This window comes from Lissotriton helveticus, chromosome 6, assembly GCF_964261635.1.
Source record: "Lissotriton helveticus chromosome 6, aLisHel1.1, whole genome shotgun sequence".
Taxonomy (NCBI): Eukaryota; Metazoa; Chordata; class Amphibia; order Caudata; family Salamandridae; genus Lissotriton; species Lissotriton helveticus.
In genome coordinates this window covers 69977212-69997374 of record NC_136067.1, presented here as the reverse complement: position 1 = coordinate 69997374, position 20163 = coordinate 69977212, and the positions used below count along the sequence as shown (strand labels likewise).

At 48.2% G+C, this 20163-nt stretch overlaps 1 protein-coding gene across 3 annotated transcripts in view; it reads left to right on the top strand.

Annotated features, from left to right (window-relative positions):
- Positions 1 to 20163, top strand: part of LOC144762234 (uncharacterized) — a 407676-nt gene that overhangs the window by 7572 nt on the left and 379941 nt on the right. The window lies entirely within an intron of this gene.

Sequence of the window (20163 nt, the reverse complement as noted above, 5' to 3'; positions counted from 1 at the left end):
ATATTGCTGCATCTTGATGCTGTTATCTATTAGAAGAACACCAAGTGGATCCATGTATTTTGACCTATTGGTTTAATGGCCCCTAGGAAGTCAGCTATATTCTCTTACCATTGCAAGAAAAGTGAAGCCTAGGGCTATTTGCTGAAAACTACAGCACATCTTGATTTTTTAAAAATGATGATGATGCATCATCCTGTAGACCACATCAATGTGTGCTCAGTGCACTGTTCCAGTTTTATCCAAATTGATGCTTAACTGAATACAAAGACATTTCTGTATCTTTGTAGCATAATACATTTTACAGGAAAAGGACCAACCTCATGTGCCAAACATTCTGTACAACCTTCTAAAGTGTGCATATGCAAACTGCATTAGTGGATATAAAATCAGAAAACCCATAACCAATAACGGAAAATCAAAGAATGGCATTTATTTTTTATTTTTGTATTTTTTAGAACTTTAGGTCTCGCTTTAAGATTCCTTTAACTGTCTGTTGTGGAAGACCTACTGTGTACAGTACAAATCTTTACAGTGTGCTTTGGGTCAGGCTATTGCTTAAAGTTGGTTGGCTCTATTTTTATTATCATTTGCTTGCTTCTTATTCAGCGGCTTTCCTTCCTTTTCTTACATTTTTCCTTCCCTTGAAACCTAGCTTCTTTACCATAATTTTCATTAGATGATTTGTGTTGTACTTCATTGCTTGCATTCAAGGAGCTAGTTTTCTTTTTCTGTCAATACTCAATAGGAATGTATGTTTTCTTCCTCTTTCATGTGCAGCTCCCTGCCCCCCTTAAATGCCCCCTATGTTGCTCCATTCCAGCCCTCCTAGCTTTTTTCCAGATTTTTTATTTTTCAAATAGTGATCATTTTTATTTGCATTTTTCAAAACAAAAGCAAAAAGAAACACAATTATCAACTAGCCAACTTGCTAGCGATGCATATTCAGGATATAGCTGCACAGTCAGAACATTGCAGGTGTTGTACAATATCTGCCCGTTCCACTAATAATAAACAAAAAATATGTAAGTGATCACCACATTGCGATACCAATCAACAAATAACCAAATGGGAAAAATGGCCACAAATCCAGGACATCACCTCGTATTGTAGCCACTGCAGGTAGGTAATTGTAAAAAAATAGAGCAACAACATTTCACCCCGGCCCATCAATCAACCCCGTATTCAGCAAACTGTCCCCATCTGACCCCTGCCTCTCCCAGGCCCATGTGATGAGTGGTTCTGAAATTTCTCTGGGTTTTGAAGTGGGGGCATTAATTCCCAGAATGCAGTTAGTTGGGAGTGCCCATACGTGACGTCCCTAATCCACTCTTTAATGGACGGCACCCTCTTCCTTCCACAGTGCACGGCAATTTGGCGCTTGGCAAAGAGGAGAAGCGACGCATGCCGTTTACGTATCTTAATTGGTGTGTCTTTGACATAACTCAGCAAACCCAGCAGGGGATTGGGGGTCACAGGTGCGTCAGGAATCTGGATGATCAATGTAAAGATTGCGGACCAGAATGGCGTGAGTTTTGGACAATGCCATGCCATATGAAGAAAAGACGCAGGTGTAAACCCACAGCGCCAACAGCTTTCATCGTCCCGCAACCCATTCGGCGCAGACCTATAGGTGTCCTATAAAATTGATGGAGGAACTTAAAGTGTATCAGGCGAAGCCTGTAATTTGGGGACAACTCGGTGGGCTGGCGGCAGCAATACGTCCACTGGGCCTCTGGGAGTGGAACGGGGAGCTCATTGTTCCAACCCAGTAATGCCCTAGGCTTCACCAAAGGTGCTGTGCTTTGCATTTGTGTGTATAGTCGTGTGACAAGTTTACGGGGCGAAGGTGAGTTTAACAGATTTTCTAACGCTGACAGAGACGGTGGGGGTTCCGGGAAGCTGTCATGCAGGGAGCGACAAGCGACCCGAAGTTTATGAAATAGGAAACTTTCAGCAAAAGGCACTGTTTGACCCTCTTCTGCAACTGGTGGGGGTGTCGAAACGTGTTCCCGGGGTATAGGTCTGCGAATGTGCATATGTTCAGCTTTTGTGCCATTGTTTTGCTGATTCCGTCCTTCATATTAGGTAGCATAGGATTGTGTGCTAGTGTTATAGAGGGGGCATATAATATGGGAGCGCCCGCCCTTTTCCGCAGTTCATCCCACGCCCAGCGTAGAAATAGAGTGATAATTGATGTCACCAATGATGTCATTGATTATGTAACATGTAACATTGTGTGAGGTCATCAACAGCCCATTGGTAGTCAGAATTGGGCAGATAAGCATAACCTTACAATTTTAGTGTTTTTCAGTTTTGTTTCTTAACAATAATGGCAAAATATAAGATAACATCTCCTAAACTGAGTCCCTGCATTTGCATGTATTCCTGCACTTAACAAGCCTCATTTGTGACCAGAATCTGTCCAACCATAATTATTCTTCACTTAATACGACCAGATCTTTTCAGGAACGGTGCCAGACAGTGATCACTGCACCTGTTTTTTTTCTTAAAATAATGTGTAATAGAGAATTTATCTGACCGCCAGCCAGTTAAGAGTACCTTATTTGAGAATGTATCTGCCCACATAATGCCAAGTGACTACAACGTACACTTAAACTTGGTACTTTAACTGACTTATATGAGAATTGGCTCTGGGGCATGCTTAGAATTTCGTTCCGAGAAAGTTGTTGAATGTATTGTAACTAGCTTCTGGACACAAAGCTCTCCCCATTTTGAATCGAGGGGAGCTGTGTTGGTATGCCCTATGGAGGATATTGAATTGGATTATTCTCAGTCTGGCTTTGATGGCCTCTTCAGGGTGTGGCATGATTGTATCCCAGCTGATGTCTTCAAGGTCCATAGAGTTAAATTCTTTCTCAGCATCTAGCGACATGATTGCTCTAGGCTCTCTATCGGCGTTAAGGTTATTCAACTATAACTGTAGTCTTTTAAAGTTTAATTGTGTAGCCTGTCTAGGTATGAAACCCATTTGGTAAGCATGGGTCACGAACGATCTTGGCTAAAATCTTGCTTTCTGTGTTTAATAGTGAGATAGGTCTGTAGAAGAACATAAATTACTTGGTTTACTTTTTTGGCGATCACTACAATGAGTGCTTGGTTAAGGTCCCGCGGCAAGCTTCCCTCATCCCTGGCTGCGCAAAACATGTTCAGCAGGTGTGGATTGAGAAGTGAGGCCAGTTGTTTGTACAATTCCACAGGTAGGCCATTGGTGCCTGGCGTCTTCTTTGACGGTATGCTCGCCACAGCCTCCCCTAACTCGTCCATCCTCATGTCTGCCTTCAGGGTATCTCTATCTAGCTGCCAAAACAGGGACCGGCACCACCCCCAGAAATGCCTCAGTGTTCTGCTCCGTTTGGCCCCTCTGAGCCGTAAAGACAGTTTGATAATTCCTCACAAACCTTTGGGAAATATCTCTATCCGACCGCACCACTTTACTGCCTCTATCAGCACTTGGATCACCCCGTGCGCCACTTCTCTTTTTTCCAACCATGCAAGTAGATAGCCTACCTTATCCCCTGTATCGTACAGTTTCTTCTGCACCCCTATATAGTGTTGGCGGGCTGCCAGTAACATGATTATGATATTGTTCTCTGGTCACCCCCAGACACATATAGGTTGCTGGGCTCCTTTTATCCCCCCATGTCTGCTCTAGCTGTAGAAGCTTATTCCCCAGCTGTCGAGTCGTTTCCTCCCTGTGTTTTTTCTTTATGGCTATTCTGTTTTGGGCTCTGTCTCTGGTAACAGTTTTCTATGCCTTCCAGAGAATAACCGGCCAGGTCACCGACTCCTCATTCGCCTCAAAATATATTTAGGTGTCAACTCTTAGGGTCTCTGCTGTGCCCCTGTCTTTTAGGACCAACACGTCTAGTTTCCAGGAGTTTGACTTATCTTGTCGTCATGTCTCCATTTTAATTAGCATCTGTAAGTGATCTGAAATCCCAGGTAGTTTGCCTCGCTCACTCAAGCTAGCTCACTCACTGGAGCAAACTCGGTGTCCATCCTTGACAGGGTTCCGTGAGCGACTGGACAGGAATGAGTATAGTCGGTCCTTTGGCTGTTGGGCCCTCCAAACGTTACCTAGGCACATTGTGTGGGGAAAAACACACCAACTCCCAGGGTGCTCACATTCTCATCACGCTTGGCGAGCGTCTGTCCAGGTCCCTGTCCATTACTTTGTTGAAGTCCCTGCACAAAATATGAAGCTCTCCAATTGAATCTATTAGGATGGGGCCTAGTTTCCAGTTTCTCCAGCACCCCTTTCTGGATTCTCGATGGGGTGGGGTCATACACATTAATAATAAGGATGTGCTTCTTCTCCCATGTTCCCTTCGCCGTCACGTAGCAGCCATCGAGGTCTACCCATTTGTTCTCCACCTGGATAGGGGGTCTTCTTGACCAAGATTGCTAACCCCTGGAAGCTCCTCGTATACCCCATGTGGGTCATTATGGTGTACCCACCCCTGTGTAGGTAGCAAACCGGTGTTCCCCAACAAGTGGGTATCCTGTTGGAGTACCAGATCAGGGAATGTCTTCAAAGGTACAGGGTCACGACCCCTCTCTTGATCGTACAGCCCATCCCGTTGATGTTCCACAAGAGGGTTGTCAGTAAATCAAGGCCTTGCGTATTGATCCGGATTGCCACCTGACCCAGAACTGTTTTTATCCCTAATATTTTTCTTTATTACACCCTGTAGTTCACCCAGAAGAGTTTCAAGTCACCATGGAGCACACGAGAAACAGATAAGGCCCACTTGAGGTCCAAGCAAAAAGCATAGCTTAGATAACTTGCGCACATGATTTTTTTGCTAAGCAAATTTTATTGATTTTTAAAAAGAAGAACAAATCAGCCAAAGCATGGAAATCACAGGTATAAAAAACAGTAACTTCATCGCAATACCCCCCCAATCAAGATCCCATTAAAAATCCTAGTAACAATTGGAATCCAGTCAAATAGGACCTTCCACAGCCCCCAACCACTCCCCCCACACTCTACGGTATTTCTTTGCACGCCCCTTCGCTGTAAACATGGCTTTCTCTTGGGTCACACACCAGTCCACCCCTCTTCGCCACTTCTCCAGGGCGGGGGTATTAGGGCTTATCCAGGCCGCCACAATGTCCTGCTTGGCCACCACCATAGCTGTGCTGTTAAACAACTTGTCAGACCTGGACCCATCCAGCCCATTCGTGTGCGCAAATCATTTTTTATGTTTTGTGTCGGCTATTAAGGGGCACACCACTTGTGCTATGTTATACATCAAAAAATACTTAATACTATGAAAACGTGTATTCTTATGTAGTTAATTAAAACTATTAATTTACAATAACATTATTAAAATAACATAGGTTGAAATATAGAGAGAAAACTAAAAGCTTTCATAACGGGTAGAACTCAGAAAGGATACAGAAATTGTTGAACTGATTAGAGTTATGTCACGTTAGGCTGCCACTACAGAAACTAGAATGTTAGTCACAGGGCATCGAGCGGAGCGAGAATTCAAGTAGCCAAAATCCTCGTGAAACCATGGGCTTCGTTCCTGCAGTTTCCTTGAAGTTCATGTGAATCACGTGTGCAAACAAGCACGCGCATTCACGGCCGCACAGCACATCAAAGGGCTTCGCCCAGCGTGCGCTCTGCGGCTTCTCCTCCCCTAAGGCTTCTCCTCCCCTAATTAATCATGGCTATCAGCCAGTTCTCCTCCCCTTATTCTATTCACGGCCGCAGGCCGTGACTCTACCTCTTCAAAGGCTCTGCTCCCCGCCCCCCCCCCCCACCCGCCGTCACTTATTCACAGCCGCAGGCCGTGCCTCGCAGAGTTTCCCCCCAGCATTCTCTGGCGTCTTGATTTACTTATTTCTACTTTGATTGGAAGCACGGTGTCCGCTTGTGCCTAAACGTTGTGTTTAGGCACGAGAAATTGGGGCTCGAGTGCCGAAGGCTGCAGATCCCGCTGTTAAGCCACTTCCTCTCCGCTGCAGGCTGTGCTCGCATTAGCATGAGCTCACTCTCAGGCTTTTTGTTTCACAATAGAAGCGCTTTCTACGAGCACCAGTAACATTATACAATTTGCAGTTTGATATTTTTTGTAGACACAGGAAAATTAATCGGCAGCTCACAGCATTACTTAATGTGTTTAACAGAGATGCCAATTAATCTCCCTGTGTCTACAAAAAATACGAACATGTTACTGTGTAATGTTACTAGTGCTTGTTTCGGGTGAGCCATGGCCCTCCCCGCTTCATCCCCAGCACTGACCCTCTGCTCCACCTCTGTTAATCCGTTCTGTAATCTCTGGCTGATTTCACTTCTTCACAGGGGGCGTGCGCCCTCCCCGGCGGGGTGACACCGCCTGGTACTCCCCTGTCAAATGGCCCAGTGGAGCAGATCACTTAGTCACCTCTGGCTCATGTCCCCTCTCCCACTACCCGCCCCACCTCAAAACGACTCTGTGCTTTTAAGGGGCTGTGAGACTTGAGTCTGTTGAGCAGGACTTTGAAAGTTTTCTCTTCTTTACGAAGCACTCGACTCTTTGAATGCAACGCAGAGACCTGCAGAGCTCCTGACTGCACTGGGATTCCACCCATGCTGTTCATGACGCTTCCCTGCACTATTTATGGAGGTGTATACATGCCATTTACCGGTTACTTTGCAGTGTAATCATTCAAAGAAACATTCCAACTCACTTTAAAGAGTTTACTCTCCTGTAAGGAAAAAATACCTCATTCAACAATAGTTTGAGAATTAATTCTATGACATCGGTTTAAAAACAAGCACTGGCGTTGCCAATAGGTCTCGCAGTAGGAAAGTTGGAGCTATTACAATTGCAAATAACAATGCCTTTTATTTTTGTTTTCATTTTAAAAACATAAAGGGCTTTGTCATTTACAAAACCAATAGCTCCAACTTTCCTACTGCGAGACCTATTGGCAACGCCAGTGCTTGTTAGGTTAACATCAGATCATTCTAAAAAAAAAAAGAACTGAGGCTGCTTATATAAACTTAATATAAAAGATTACTGTCTGTGGGTGCACACCTTTCGGCAAAAAAATAATAGCTTGCCGGCACTAGAAATGCTAAAATGTAAAAAAAAGTGGTTGTAGTTATTTTCTCCGTGGAAGCTGCAAGGAAGGGCGTGTGAGCGTATGTTGTAGAAGGTATGAGTTGAGTGAAGTCATAACTTGCATTCTCTCTCAGCTGGGGGAGGTTTGCACCTAAGTGAGGAATTCTTATTTTTTTTTTTTTTCTTTTTTTTTTCTGTAATTTTTTATTGTAGAAAAATATATATTTACATGGAGCATACAATATACATGGGTGAAGGAAGAGGAAAGAGAGGGAGAGAAAGAAAGAAGAAAAACGCCCCCCGGGGGGGGAGTGAGGGGGGGGATCGCTGCCGGCTTCCAGTCTCCAGTCTTATTGGCATTAGTCTGATTGCCAGATTGCCAGTCTATCAAGTTCAGTTGCCGCCCCTTTGCGTTGCTCGGTTGTCATCCTTGGTCCCACGCCCCGGAGGGAAGGAGATAGAGAGAGATAGATATATAGGTCTCAGCGTTTAGGTGCTGGCAGCTCATTATAGCTTACTGCGCTGCGCGGTGAGGCTGTTTTGCTTTTAAACTCCCGTTTTTTATCTTTGTTCGTTTTTGTTTCCTTGACCCTGTTTTTAAAATAGAGGTATCTACTGGACTCTCCCCTCACCTGCACATTAATTGTGAAGCACCGCTGCTCGAGCGGACCCGGTTCTGGGGTGGTCGGGGGTCTCCCGAGTCTGTTTAACGGCCGCCATTTTGGGAAGGGCATTGACACTCTTTGAGCGCCATCTTGAGTGTCCTGGTGGTGCGCTTTGCCCCTCACCTGGAGGCACTATTTAAACCAGTCCTCAGAGCGTAGCGGGATCGCGTAGCGGGTCGGCCTTCGCTTTGCCTGAGTCTTGCCAGAGTCCTGCCCGTCTGCGCCCGTCAGCGTCTCGGAGGCGGCGGAGCGGCGGTAGGTTCTGGTGGTATACTGTTCTTGGGCAAGATGATTTGTTATTCCGCTAGGGAACTTTGCGCTTTGCAAAAACGTCCCTGTGCATGCCGATCTGTGTTCCCGGGCCGTTACAGGGGTAAACGGCTTTGCCCGGGTTGCGGCTGGGTGCCTAATTATGCCCCCGTCTCCTCACAAGGGAGAGGTGAGGATCGAGTGAGACATCTTTTCCTGCTGCTCAATACTAGATCGGTAGGCAAGCATGCTCTGGAGATCTTTGACCTCCTTGTGAGAGAAAAGCCACTCTGCCTGCTGCTGACTGAAACCTGGTTGGGGGAGCTGTCCAATCCAGACATCATGGCGGCGATTCCCCCGGATTATATCATCTTCCGGCAAGATAGAGCCAAAGGCAGGGGAGGTGGGGTAGCGGTGGTAGTGAATAAAGCAGTTTCCTGCTCTATTCTCCCTCTTAACGTCATCGCAGGATCTGAATCTCTTGCATTTACCATCAGACTGACCCCGCAACAAGCCCTGAAAGGGCTGTTGGTGTATAGACCCCCTGGCCCAGTTGGATCTTTTTTCGTCGACCTCCAGGCTGCCATTGCTGGGCTGGCCTTGAGTGCGCAGCACTGTCTTTTGGCAGGAGACTTTAACTTCCATATGGATGTCGCCGGTGATTCGGATGCCAACAAACTGCAGGATATCACGGCTTCTCTGGGCCTTGTCCCTTTTCTCACAGGCCCCACTCATGACAAGGGACACACCTTGGACCAGGTTTTCTCTTCAATCCCTCTCTACGACATCGAGCTCCTTCCGGTGCTTTGGACTGACCATAGGCTGGCCAGATTCTCGGTATTAGCCAGCAAGAAACCCCCTTGTAGCGTGCCGAGACAGCATGGCACGGCGCGGAGTGCTCTGCATAGAGTCACGCCTGAGATGTTAAACCAGGCGGCTGTGGACCATCCGTGCCCTCTAGCAGGCAACTTAGAGCAGGACGTTGAGTCCCTACAGAGGTGGTTGACGGAGAGGCTGAATGATCTGGCCCCCGTTCTGGCCCCGAGAAATAAGATCAAGAGGGTTTCGGCCTCCTGGTTCACCGAGGCATTGTGGGCCACCCGTCGCCAATGTAAGGTGGCAGAAAGGGCGTGGCGCCTCCACTATGACCAGGAGGCCAGAGTGGCTTATAGGTCTATGGTCAAAGCCTACCACTGTGATATTCTCCGTGAAAAAAAGGTTTTCTTGGCCAGGAGGATTGAGGCCGCCTCAAACTCATGTAAGGAGATCTTCGCTGTAGTTAGGGAGTTCATGGCCCCCAGATCCAACTTGCCCCAAGGGGTTCCATCTGAGTTGTGGGTCTGTGACCTGGCCAGATTTTTCACGGATAAGATTAAGTCCATCCAGGACTCTTTCGCAGTGGGCTCAGCAGAGGTGCATGCTAGTGGGGTGGCGGGACCGGCGTGGCTGCCCTCGCAGGCTGTGGTTCTCGCAGAGTTCCCACCTATCTCCATCGATGCTTCCTTGGCGCTTCTGGCCAATCTCAAGTCGGGTTCGCCATTAGATCCCTGCCTGGCTAAATTTTTGGCTAAGATGGCGACTGTGGTCAACCCTGTGGTCAATCCTCTTGTGAACTTGTCTTTGAGGGAGGGGCAGGTCCCATCGCCCTAGAAAAGGGCGATGGTGATCCCCCTCCTCAAGAAGCCTGGGCTTGATCCGGAGGTTCTGGCCAATTACAGGCCGATCTCCCTCCTCCCGGCGTTGGCCAAGATCACGGAGAAGCATGTGCACGGCGTTCTTTCCAGCTTTCTTGAATCCAGTGATCTGCTACATCCTTCACAGTCCGGTTTCCGCCCTAATTTAAGTACGGAGACGGCACTGTTGGAGGTGTCAGAGATCATTAGGGAGACACTGGACTCTGGAGGCCGCGCCATGCTTGTCATGCTTGATCTGTCGGCGGCCTTTGACACCGTCCCCCACGAGATGCTTCTCGCCAGACTTCATGACATCGGTCTGAGGGGGACGGTGCTTGATTGGTTTTCATCTTTCCTGGAGGGCCGCCGACAAACGGTCTGGGCCTCTCCGAGCTCCGCCGAGATGCCGCCATTGGTAGTCGGTGTTCCGCAGGGATCTGTGTTGAGCCCGACTCTCTTTAACATCTTTATGACACCTTTGGCGGCACTGGTGGAGTCTTCTGGGGCCCAGATCGTTTCCTACGCTGATGACACGCAGTTGATCTTCACGTGTGGGAAAGATCAGGCTTTCGATGGGGAGAATATCCGGGGCTGCTTGGAGTTGGTCTTCAGCTGGTTCCAGTCGAATGGCCTCAAGGCCAATTCCGATAAGTCGGAGGTGTTGTTCTTCGGCTGCTCCCTTGACCCCGACGGGCGGGCCTGGTGGCCCACAGATATGTGTCCCCCTGCCCTGGCATCGCTGGTGGCAAAGAATCTGGGAGTAAAGATGGACAACAGCCTGACGCTGGTGCCACATGTTCGTGGCCTAACGGGCACTTGTTTTGGGCTACTCAAGATGCTCCGGAAGTTTTTGCCTCTGCTCACAGAAGAGCACAGAAAGATCACTGTGCAGGCCTTATTGGTTCCAGATTGGACTATGCTAATGTCCTGTACAGTGGTCTCCCGGACTATCTTGTTCAGCGCTGCAGGTTGTGCAGAATGCTGCAGCCCGCGCAATTTTTGGCCTCCATAGGCGGGTAGGAGCCTCCGGTTTGTTGCAGTCGCTTCATTGGCTGCCCATCCGGAAGCGGATCATGTTTAAAGTTCTGACGTTGGCGCATAAAGCGCTCTTTGGCGTGGGAGCGAAGTATCTCCAACGCAGGCTCGCCTTTTACCGCCCGGCCAGATCTTTGCGATCTGAATCTTTGTTTTTGGCTGTGGTTCCTCGAATTAGGAAGGCACGCACTGGGGGGCGCTCCTTTAGTTTGAGGGCCCCTCAGCTGTGGAACACCCTGCCTCTGGCCCTACGGTCCTCTTCTAATCTGCTTCACTTCAGGAAGAGCCTGAAGACCTGGCTTTTTAACCTTTAGTATCTTTGTTGTTTTCTTTCTGTTTCAGTTGTTCGCTGTATGGTGTTATGTTTTTTATTTTGAGCTGCCTCGATAAAGCGCCGGGACACTCTTTTCGAGTAGCCGTGCGCTATAAAAATAAATGTATAACATAACATAACATAACATAACATAACATAACATAACATAACATAGAAAAAGGAGCAATGCAGGTTGCATTTTTGTTGTGCGCACAGAGACTGGCTATGTGACTGGCTATGTGGGCCGCTTCCCCGCTTGTCTGGCTTAGTCCTTATGGTGGTTTATGCGATGCTAGGTAGTTGTCTAGGGAGCCCCACATATTCGACTGCCTGTGTGTTTTCGGTGAGTATGTCGCTGTGATGTTGTCGGCACCTCGTAGGTAGGTGATCCAGTTAAACCATGCTTTTGGTGTTGCTTTTGCTGTGTCTTTCCAGTTACTGAGGACCATTTTGACTGCCGCAGTCAGCAGCAGATCAATTAGGTCGCGGTCTTCTGTAGTCGTGATTGTTGGGGAGGTAAAGCCCAGTACCAGGCTGTGGAAGTCTATGTGCAAGGTTATCCCTATAATCTCGTTAATTAGTTCTTCGATCTGTTTCCAGAACTCTCTAACCTTAGAGCAGCTAAACAGTAGGTGTTCCAGGTCTCCCTTCCCCTTGCCGCAGTTCCAGCATGAGTCGCTCTCTCTAATCCCCATGCCTGCTAGACGGGCTGGTGTCCAGTAGGCCTTATGTACTAGCCAGAATTTGGTCTGGTTTAGCGTTGCCGTTACCTTTTTCCTAGCGGTGGATCTCCATAGCTCTGCTTTCTTGTCCTCACTTATCACCCTCCCCGCTATTGTCTCCCAAAAATTCGTGATTTTGTTGTTGAGTTTGGTGGATTTGGGGCTTAGGGATTTGTAGAGGTGTGCTACTTGGTGGCCTATTGAGTTTAGTTTGGCGGCGTGTTGTATGAGTGATGGTGTTGGACCGTTAAGGTTTGCCTTCCTTATTGCTACCTTGATCTTCAGGAAGTTGTATAGTTCTATGCTCTGTAGGTTATGCTCTACCCTAAGTGTATCAAAGGTGAGGTGCGTGCCTTGTTTCTGAAGGTCATTGGTGGTGGAGACTCCATGTCTATACCAAGAGGGCATGTTCAGAGTTTTGTCTCTATACTTAATCGTGGGGTTGTGCCAGATGGACTCGAATCTACTTTTCTTTATGCTAATTGCCATCAGTTTGTCTACGCTTAGGAGTGCTGTTTTTGTATTCTTTAGGACGGGGTTGTCCTTGAGCGCCGGGTGTCTGGTGGCGGTGAGAAGAGTGACCGGGTTCATCCCTTTTAGTAATCCCCGCTCCAGCGAAAGCCACGCGGGAGTGTAGTCCGGTCTCGGGTCGAGCCAGTGGAGCCCCTGTCTTGCTATGCACGCCACCTGGAATTTTTTGAAATTTGTTAAGTTGAGGCCTCCCAGGTCTTTCGACAGTCTAAGCTTGTGTAGGGCTATTCTGGGCTTCTTCCCCCTCCACAGAAAGTTGTTCAGCATTTTGTCTAGTCTCTTGTGGAAGTCTTCCGTATTCAGTAGAGGCAGCATGCCCAGCATGTAATTGACCATTGGTGTCAGCATCATTTTAATAGTTTCCACTCTTCCCCACCATGTTGTGAATTTGGGAGACCACCCTTCGACTCTTTCCTTAATTTTCTGAAGAGTGGCTTGCTCGTTATGTTCCAGTGTGGCTTTTAGGTCTCTCTCGAAGAGGAGGCCTAGATATTTTATGGGCTTCTGCTGCCATGTTAGGCCGAATGTGCCTAGCACCGTTTTTGTTGTGTGTACGTTCAGCGGTTTGCATTCGGATTTGTCCCTGTTCAGTTTGTACCCCGAGACCTGGGCGTATTGTTCTATTGTGTCCATCAGCGCCTTGATGGATCTCTCTGGGTCCTCTGTGACTATTAGTACGTCATCTGCATACGCCGCTAGCTTAAAGGTTTCTTCCTCTACCGGTATTCCTGCTATGTCTTTATTATTCCTGATCATGGTTAATAGTGGTTCTATCGCTAGCAGGAATAGAGCTGGTGAGAGCGGGCACCCTTGTCTGGTCCCCCTGCCTAGATGGAGTATGTCTGATGTGCCTCCGTTTACCACCACCCGTGCTTTGGGGTCGTTGTAGAGGGCCATTACCATCTTCCTATAGCTGGGACCAAGCCCAAATTTTTCCAGGCATTGGTCTAGGTATGGCCATGACACCCTGTCGAAAGCTTTTTCTGCGTCTAAGGCTATCATGACATTGCTGCTTTTGGAGGAATGGTTAATTATGTGGCATAGTAGCCTTGTGTTGTCGTGCGACATACGGTTCTTAAGGTAGCCTACTTGGGAGCTGTGTATAAGCTTAGGTAGGTATGCATTGATTCTGGTTGCTAGTATTTTTGCGTAGATTTTACAATCTACGTTTATGAGTGAGATTGGTCTAAAATTCTTTGCCTGGTTGGTGTCTTTACCTTCCTTTGGTATAACTATTATGTTTGCTTCCGCCATTGACTGTGTCATGCGTCCATTCTGGACACATTTCGTGAATACTTCTTGCATGGTTGGTTTGAGAATGTGTAGGTACTGTTTGTAAAAACCGGCCGTGAAGCCGTCTGGCCCTGGTGCCTTGTTGTCTTTCAAGCTTGTCGTGGCTTTCCCAATCTCGTCCTCAGTTATGTCCCGCTCGAGGATGTTTAGTTCCTTTTCTGATAGCGTTGGTGTTGATATGCTGCCTAGTAATTGTTTGCCTCCATCGTCTTTTAGTGTTTCGTCTCTTGTGTATAGTCCCTCGTAGAAGTCTCTGAAGACTTCCAAAATTTCTTTGTTTGCGGTCTGTGACTTGTTGTGACCATCTGTAATTGCCCCAATCGAGTGCTGTTTCTGTCTCCCCTTTAGGTAGGACGCTAGGTTTTTCCCTGCTTTGTTTGCTGTGCACAGGTTGATAGATTTGTATTTATTGATCCAGGTCCCTGCTCTCTCGCTCAGTATTCTGTTGAGTTCGTACTTCTGTTTAGTTAGGCTTGTGAGTGTGTTCTTATCTTCTAGGTTGGCTATGTGTCCGTTCTCTAGATTTTTAATTTCTTTTTCTAGGTCTGCAATTTTTTTGTTTCTTTCTTTGTTCAGCCTGCCTTTTATTGTCATGACGGTCCCCCTGATGGTAGCTTTCAAAGCGTCCCATAGCATTCCTCTGTCTGTCTCTGGGGTGTCATTAATTGTTATGTACTCTTTTACAGCCGCCTCTATCTCTGCTCTCGCAGAGATGTTGTTGAGCAGACTGTCATCAAAGCGCCATCTTCGGGTTGGTTTTTCGTTGTGTTTCCCTGAGAGGGTCAGACTGATATGCGAGTGATCAGAAATGGTCCTGGGGCCAATTTCCGTGTGGTCTATGAGGTGGGTATGTGTTTCTGACATGAGAATGTAATCTATTCGGCTGTAGGAGTTGTGAGGGTTTGAGTAGAAGGTATATTCTCTAGCGTCTGGGTTACTTAGGCGCCACGGGTCTTTCAGGCTAAGTTTGGAGCACAGGTTCTTAAGGATGTTGCCTCTTTGTGTGGCTGGGCTCGGTCTGTGCGGGTGTTTGTCAATTGCCGGGTCTAGGACCTGGTTCATGTCGCCAGCAACTACGAGCAGGTCATCTAGTGGCAGGGTGTGCAGTTGTGCTCCCACTCCATCCCAGAAGGGCTTATCCTCAGTGTTTGGACCATATATGTTGGCTACGTGTATTGTTTCCCCCGCTCTTCTTAGGCTAGTCACAAGAGATCTTCCCTGGGTGTCTGCCTGTGAGTCTACCACTGTTAGCTTTGAGGTCTTGCTCGTTATTGTCACCACCCCATTTTTCTTGTTCTGTGCCGGTGACCCTATAACATCGCCTATCCAGCTGGCTCTGAGGCGCTGTATTGTCATCGGCCTCTAGTCTTGTCTCTTGTAGTACAATTATATCGGCCCTGAGCTTCCTGAGGTGTTCAAGTACTTTCCTTCTTTTCACCGGACTGTTAAGACCTTTAACGTTCAGTGATACTATCTTAACATCCGATGAGAGGTTTGTCTGAGTGTTGTGCGTCATCTGTGTGGTTTAAAGGTTTGCGATCTGTATGGCCTTACTCTGTATGTTCTGCTTTGTTCCCCTTTTCCTGTTGCTCGTGTTGCTCGTCGGTGCCTGTGCTTACGCTTGCGCTTGCTGCTCCTAGATGTAGATGTAGAAGTAGATGAAAGGGAAAAGTAGTGAAGAGGATAGTAAAGAAAAGTACCCCCATGCATGTGCTCCCCGCTCCCCCACCCTCCCCTGCCTCCCCTGCCCTCCCCTCCCCTCCTGCCCCCTCCCCCCCTTACTTGCTGAGTGGGTGTGCGACGACAAAGTTCCTTTGCGCCGCATCGTCCCTGAGGTAAAGTTGTGTTCTTTATTTGGCAGGGCCTTGAAAGTGGAGGCGTAAACAGTCTGCTCGGTAGTTCGGTAGTTCACTTTTGCCCTTTCAGTCTTTGGTATTAGACTTCCCTGTCGTACACCTTCCCAGACCTGAGGTAGATTTTTAGCGAGCTCTTGAGCGTGGGCTGGTAACCAGTTCATAATGTGCTTGGTTATATTGAGGTAGACGTGTTTTCATATTGCCTGTGGTGGAGCCTTACTCCGATTGACCGGTCACGTCGGGAGAGGCACTTCTTTTCGCTGCCCCTGAGTTTTTTGTTTCTTCCATCTCCTCGGCTGGTGGGCCTTGCAGGTACCGTCTTAGGTCATCTGGGTTCTCAAATACCATCATTTTCCACTTATCCGTGACTTTGAATCGGGCCGGGCCCACAAAGCTGAAACTGGCGCCCCTTCTTCGCAGGGTCTCCCTGAGGGCCAGAAACCCCTTTCTGATCTCGACCGTTGGCCTTGAGTAGTCTTGGGTCAGCACAATTTTGGATCCTGCCCATGTTAGGTTCTGATTTTTCCTGGCGAAGGCAAAGATGGCCTCAGTTTGGCACGCTCTCAGCGGGTTGCATATGATCGGTCTTGGTCCTTTCCCAGTCGCTGGCTTTCCTGCCGGAACCCTGTAGGCCTTTTGCACTTCGAACTGCCTTCCAAAGTTAATGCCTGTGAGTTGGGGGATCATCTCCTCAAGCATAGCTGCGCATGAGCCCGCCTTGTCTTCTGCCCCCTCTGGCACACCCAGGATCCTTATAATGCCTCTTCTGGCCCTGTCGTCCTGCTCAGCTAGTTGTTTTTGTATGGCCTTCGTGACCTTCTGGCATTCTGCTATGGTTTTGGTGTTGTCTTTGGTAGCATTTTCCACTGAGCTGATGCGTTCTTCTGCAGCTTCCATTCTCGTGTTGGTTCTGTGGAGATCTGCTCTTATTGCCGCCAGCTCCAGTTGCATGTTCTCCACCTTTAGCTTCGTTTCCTTCGCTACCTCATTCCCTTCGTTTATTATCTTTAGGATTGTCTCTAGGGTGGCTGTTTCGCCTTTGGTTTTCATTGGGGAACTCTGATTGTCTATTTTGGGCTTCTTTTGGTCTCCGATTGCTTTCCCCTCAATGTTCGCCATAGTTCCGATGCCTCTGCGTGACAGGATATTGCCTAGTCGCCCTCCCTTTTGGGTCGCTCCCGGCGCGCTTATTGGAGTCGCTTTCGATGTTGATGCGCAGAGTCCTTGTGATCTGTACCTGCTTGGCTCTCTAATGTGCCTTGTTCTAGTCTTGGCTTTGAGTCCTGCCAGCTTGTGCTTTGTCTCGTTTGCGGGCCGCGGCTTAGCGCCGTCCGCCTAGCGAAGCTTGAGTGAGTGTGCGGCTGAAGTTGCGCAGATGTGCTCTCCTAGCTTCTGTTTCCGCTTCTGAGTTGTCTCACGTAGGCACCTTAAGTCGTTCTTACTTGCAAGTGTTTTCGGCTTCAGCTCTTAGGGGTCCTTAGGGGTGGGCTGTAAGGCGCATCTCTCCTTGCGTGTACGCGGTGTGTGGTTAGCACTTCCCCTTTGTTGCCGCTTTCCCCCTCTAGGTGCCCCCCTCTTGGTGCCTGTTGTCTGCTTGTTTCTGCGCACCTGCTGGGGGGGGGGGGGGTTACGGTCGTGGCGTTTGGGCTTACTTGCTTGCGCTTCGTTCGCTGTCCTGCCGCTGCTCCACACACGCGCTCGCTCGCTTCCTTCGCGCCCGCCTCACCCTCGTTATGCCCTACCGAGCCACCGCTTTTGTCCGCCGTCGCTCTTAGGAGGTGCCTCTGTGTGCTGTTGAAGTGATTACGGAGTTTCAGTAGTTGCGGTCCGTGCGTTCTACTGGGTGTGCACCATTTCCGGCATTTGTTGTTTACTTGCCTCTTCACTTCCGGTAATGGCGGCCCCCTTGATTTTCCGGTTTCTTCCTAGTTGCCGTTCCCGTTGTCCCGGAGGAGACCGCAGCCAACAGCCACCATGAGCCGCTTGCCCACTTGCTGGCTTCCTCTGCAGATCCCTGCGATGTTTGTTATTGCGCCGTATTGTTTTCGCTGAACCGCCGATCTACTTCGCTAAGCACTTTGCTCCGCTCACCTCCACTGCCTTCCGCTGTTAGCATTGGTCGCTATCCCTGCGGGGCTCATTGGGGTTGTTCTAGTGCTGCTCCTTCTTCCCTCTCCCTGCGATTGCTTTGTTCGGCGGCCGTGGCTTCTCTTCCGGTTACGCTCCTGGTGCCATTTTAGGTGTCTGCACCTTCGCCGGGGTCTCTGGGGCTTCGAAGGGCGGTATCTTCGTGCTGTGGTAACCCAGTCTCGCCGTTCTTCGACTCGCTTGTAGCCTCGCCTTTCCCCTGCCTGAATCTTCTTTGCTTGGTTAACACAAACTTGTTTGGCGGGTAGTAATGGCCTTAGTTTGCCTCAGGGGTGCGGAGCGAGTGGACTCAGACGACCGTCCACATTGCCGTCCAAGCCACGCCCCCTAAGTGAGGAATTCTAATATTGCCAGAAACCCGACGTGAAGACGAAGCAGCACATATTTGCTCATGAAAGGAGGTTGTTCAGATGAATATAACCAAAGTTCTTCTGATGTTCCTTGAAGGAATTACATTTTACAAACTATGGTTTCGAGCACTTGAACTGGTGGATGATACTGCTACTGGTTCACCAAGAATGGTATTTCCAGGCGACTATACCCACTGTAGCAGGCCACCCATTACTGCATCATCTCTTTCAGATGCTTGCTTTCTGAAATCAGTTTATAATGGGGATGACTGAACTAGCGGTCAGGTTTTTTTAATAAATAGGACTGAAGGTTAATTTACAGATGTCTTTCTAGACCTGCGATTCCTCCCCACCCTCGCCACTGCCTGTGGGCAGCTAGGTGCTGCAAGCAGGCATGCATTTTTAAAATCGGGGTTTTATTATTATTATATTTATTTTTGTAGAGCGCGCAGCTACCCAGAGGTTTCCCGGCGCTAAGGACTAAAAGAGCAAGAGTACAGAAGGGGACAGAGGTCTATTTGATTAAATTATTGGTTAAACAGCCATGTTTTTAGGTTCCTACGGAATTGGAAGTAGCAATCATCAGTGCGCAGCTGGATCGGGAGCGAGTTCCAAAGCGAGGGGGCCAGGTAGGAGAAGGAACGGCCTCCCTGTCTAGCTAGGTTGATCCTAGGTATCCTAAATTTATGTTGACTGGAGGAGCGTAAGGTCCTTGGGGGCAGTATTGGTGAACAAGGGTGCTCAGATAGGAGGGGGCTTTGCCTGCCTTGATTCTGTGCATAAAACACAGAGCTTTAAATTTTGCCCGGTGTTCGATACGGAGCCAGTGAAGACTCCGAAGACCAGAAGAAGTTGGGGATTTTTTCGGTAGCATGCATATCAGCCTAACTGCTTCGTTTTGCACTGTTTGAAGTTTCCTAGTGACTTCTTTACATGCCCCCAGATATAAGATGTTGCCGTAGTCCAATCTAGATGTAATTAGGGCTTGGACTACGGTTTTTAGTGTATTCTGGGGGAGCATCCACCTGATTTTCTTAAGCCACTTGAGGATAGCGAAGCAAGTGGCTGCCACTCTGACCGCTTGTTGTTTCATGGACAGATGTTCATCAAAAATGATGCTCAGATTGCGAGCGGTTTTAGAGGGGGTGGGTGTGGGTCCCATCTGAGGTGGCCAATGTTGGGGGCACCATAGGGTGGTGTGTTTCCCAAACAGAAGCAGTTCAGTCTTTACTCCGTTGAGTTTTAGTTTGTTGTCAAACATCCATTTGGCGATGTTATTAAGACCAGAACAGAGGGAAGACGGGTTGGAGTGGGAGTTCGCAGAGAGTGAGTAAATGATCTGGGTGTCGTCAGCATATGAGTAAATCGTCAACCCAGATTTTTCGGCTAAGGTGGCAAGGGGACTGATGTACAAGTTAAATAAGATGGGGCTCAACGTCGAACCCTGGGGAACTCCAAATAGTGATTTATAAGGGTTAGAAGAAGATGTGGAAGAAAAGACTTGGAAGGTTCTATCTGTGAGGAAACTTTTTAGCCATGCCAGGGCAGGTCCAGTTATGCCACAGGTTTGCAAGGTGTTAAGGAGGAGGGTGTGGGAGACCGTGTCAAATGCGGCACTGAGGTCGAGTAAAATGAGTGCCACGGTCTCCCCCTCATCAACTTGCCGGCGTATAGTTTCAGAAACCCCAAGGAGGGTTGATTCGGTTGAAAAACCTGCCCTAAATCCCGACTGGGATGTGTGCAGGAGGTTATTTATTTCTGTGAAGTAGGTAAGTTGGCTACCAATGTGTTTCTCCAAGATTTTGGAGAATAGGGGCAAAAGCGAAATTGGGCGAAAGTTAGCGGGGTCATCTGGATTTGCGGTAGCTTTCTTCAGTAATGGTGAAACCATGGCATGTTTCCATGCCTTAGGAACTATGGCCTCTCTAAGGGAAGAGTTCAGGAGCTCCAGAATGAGCATGAGGGAAGGGGTGTCAAGTGAAAGGAGGATTTGTGGGGGAAAGGGGTCAAGGGGTGAGCCAGATTTGATAGTTTTGATGATTTCATGTAATGATGACAGGTTGAGCGGGTCCCAGTTAGCTAGAAGCTGAGGGGAAACATCTAAGGAAGGGTCTAGAATAACATCTTCAGATATGGAAATATTTTTAGGAAAATCTAGGACTATTGGAAAAGAAGTAACATCTTTGAAGTCAGCATAGATTTTGTCTATTTTGTTTATGAAGAATTCTGCCAGAGCATTGCACTGTGCG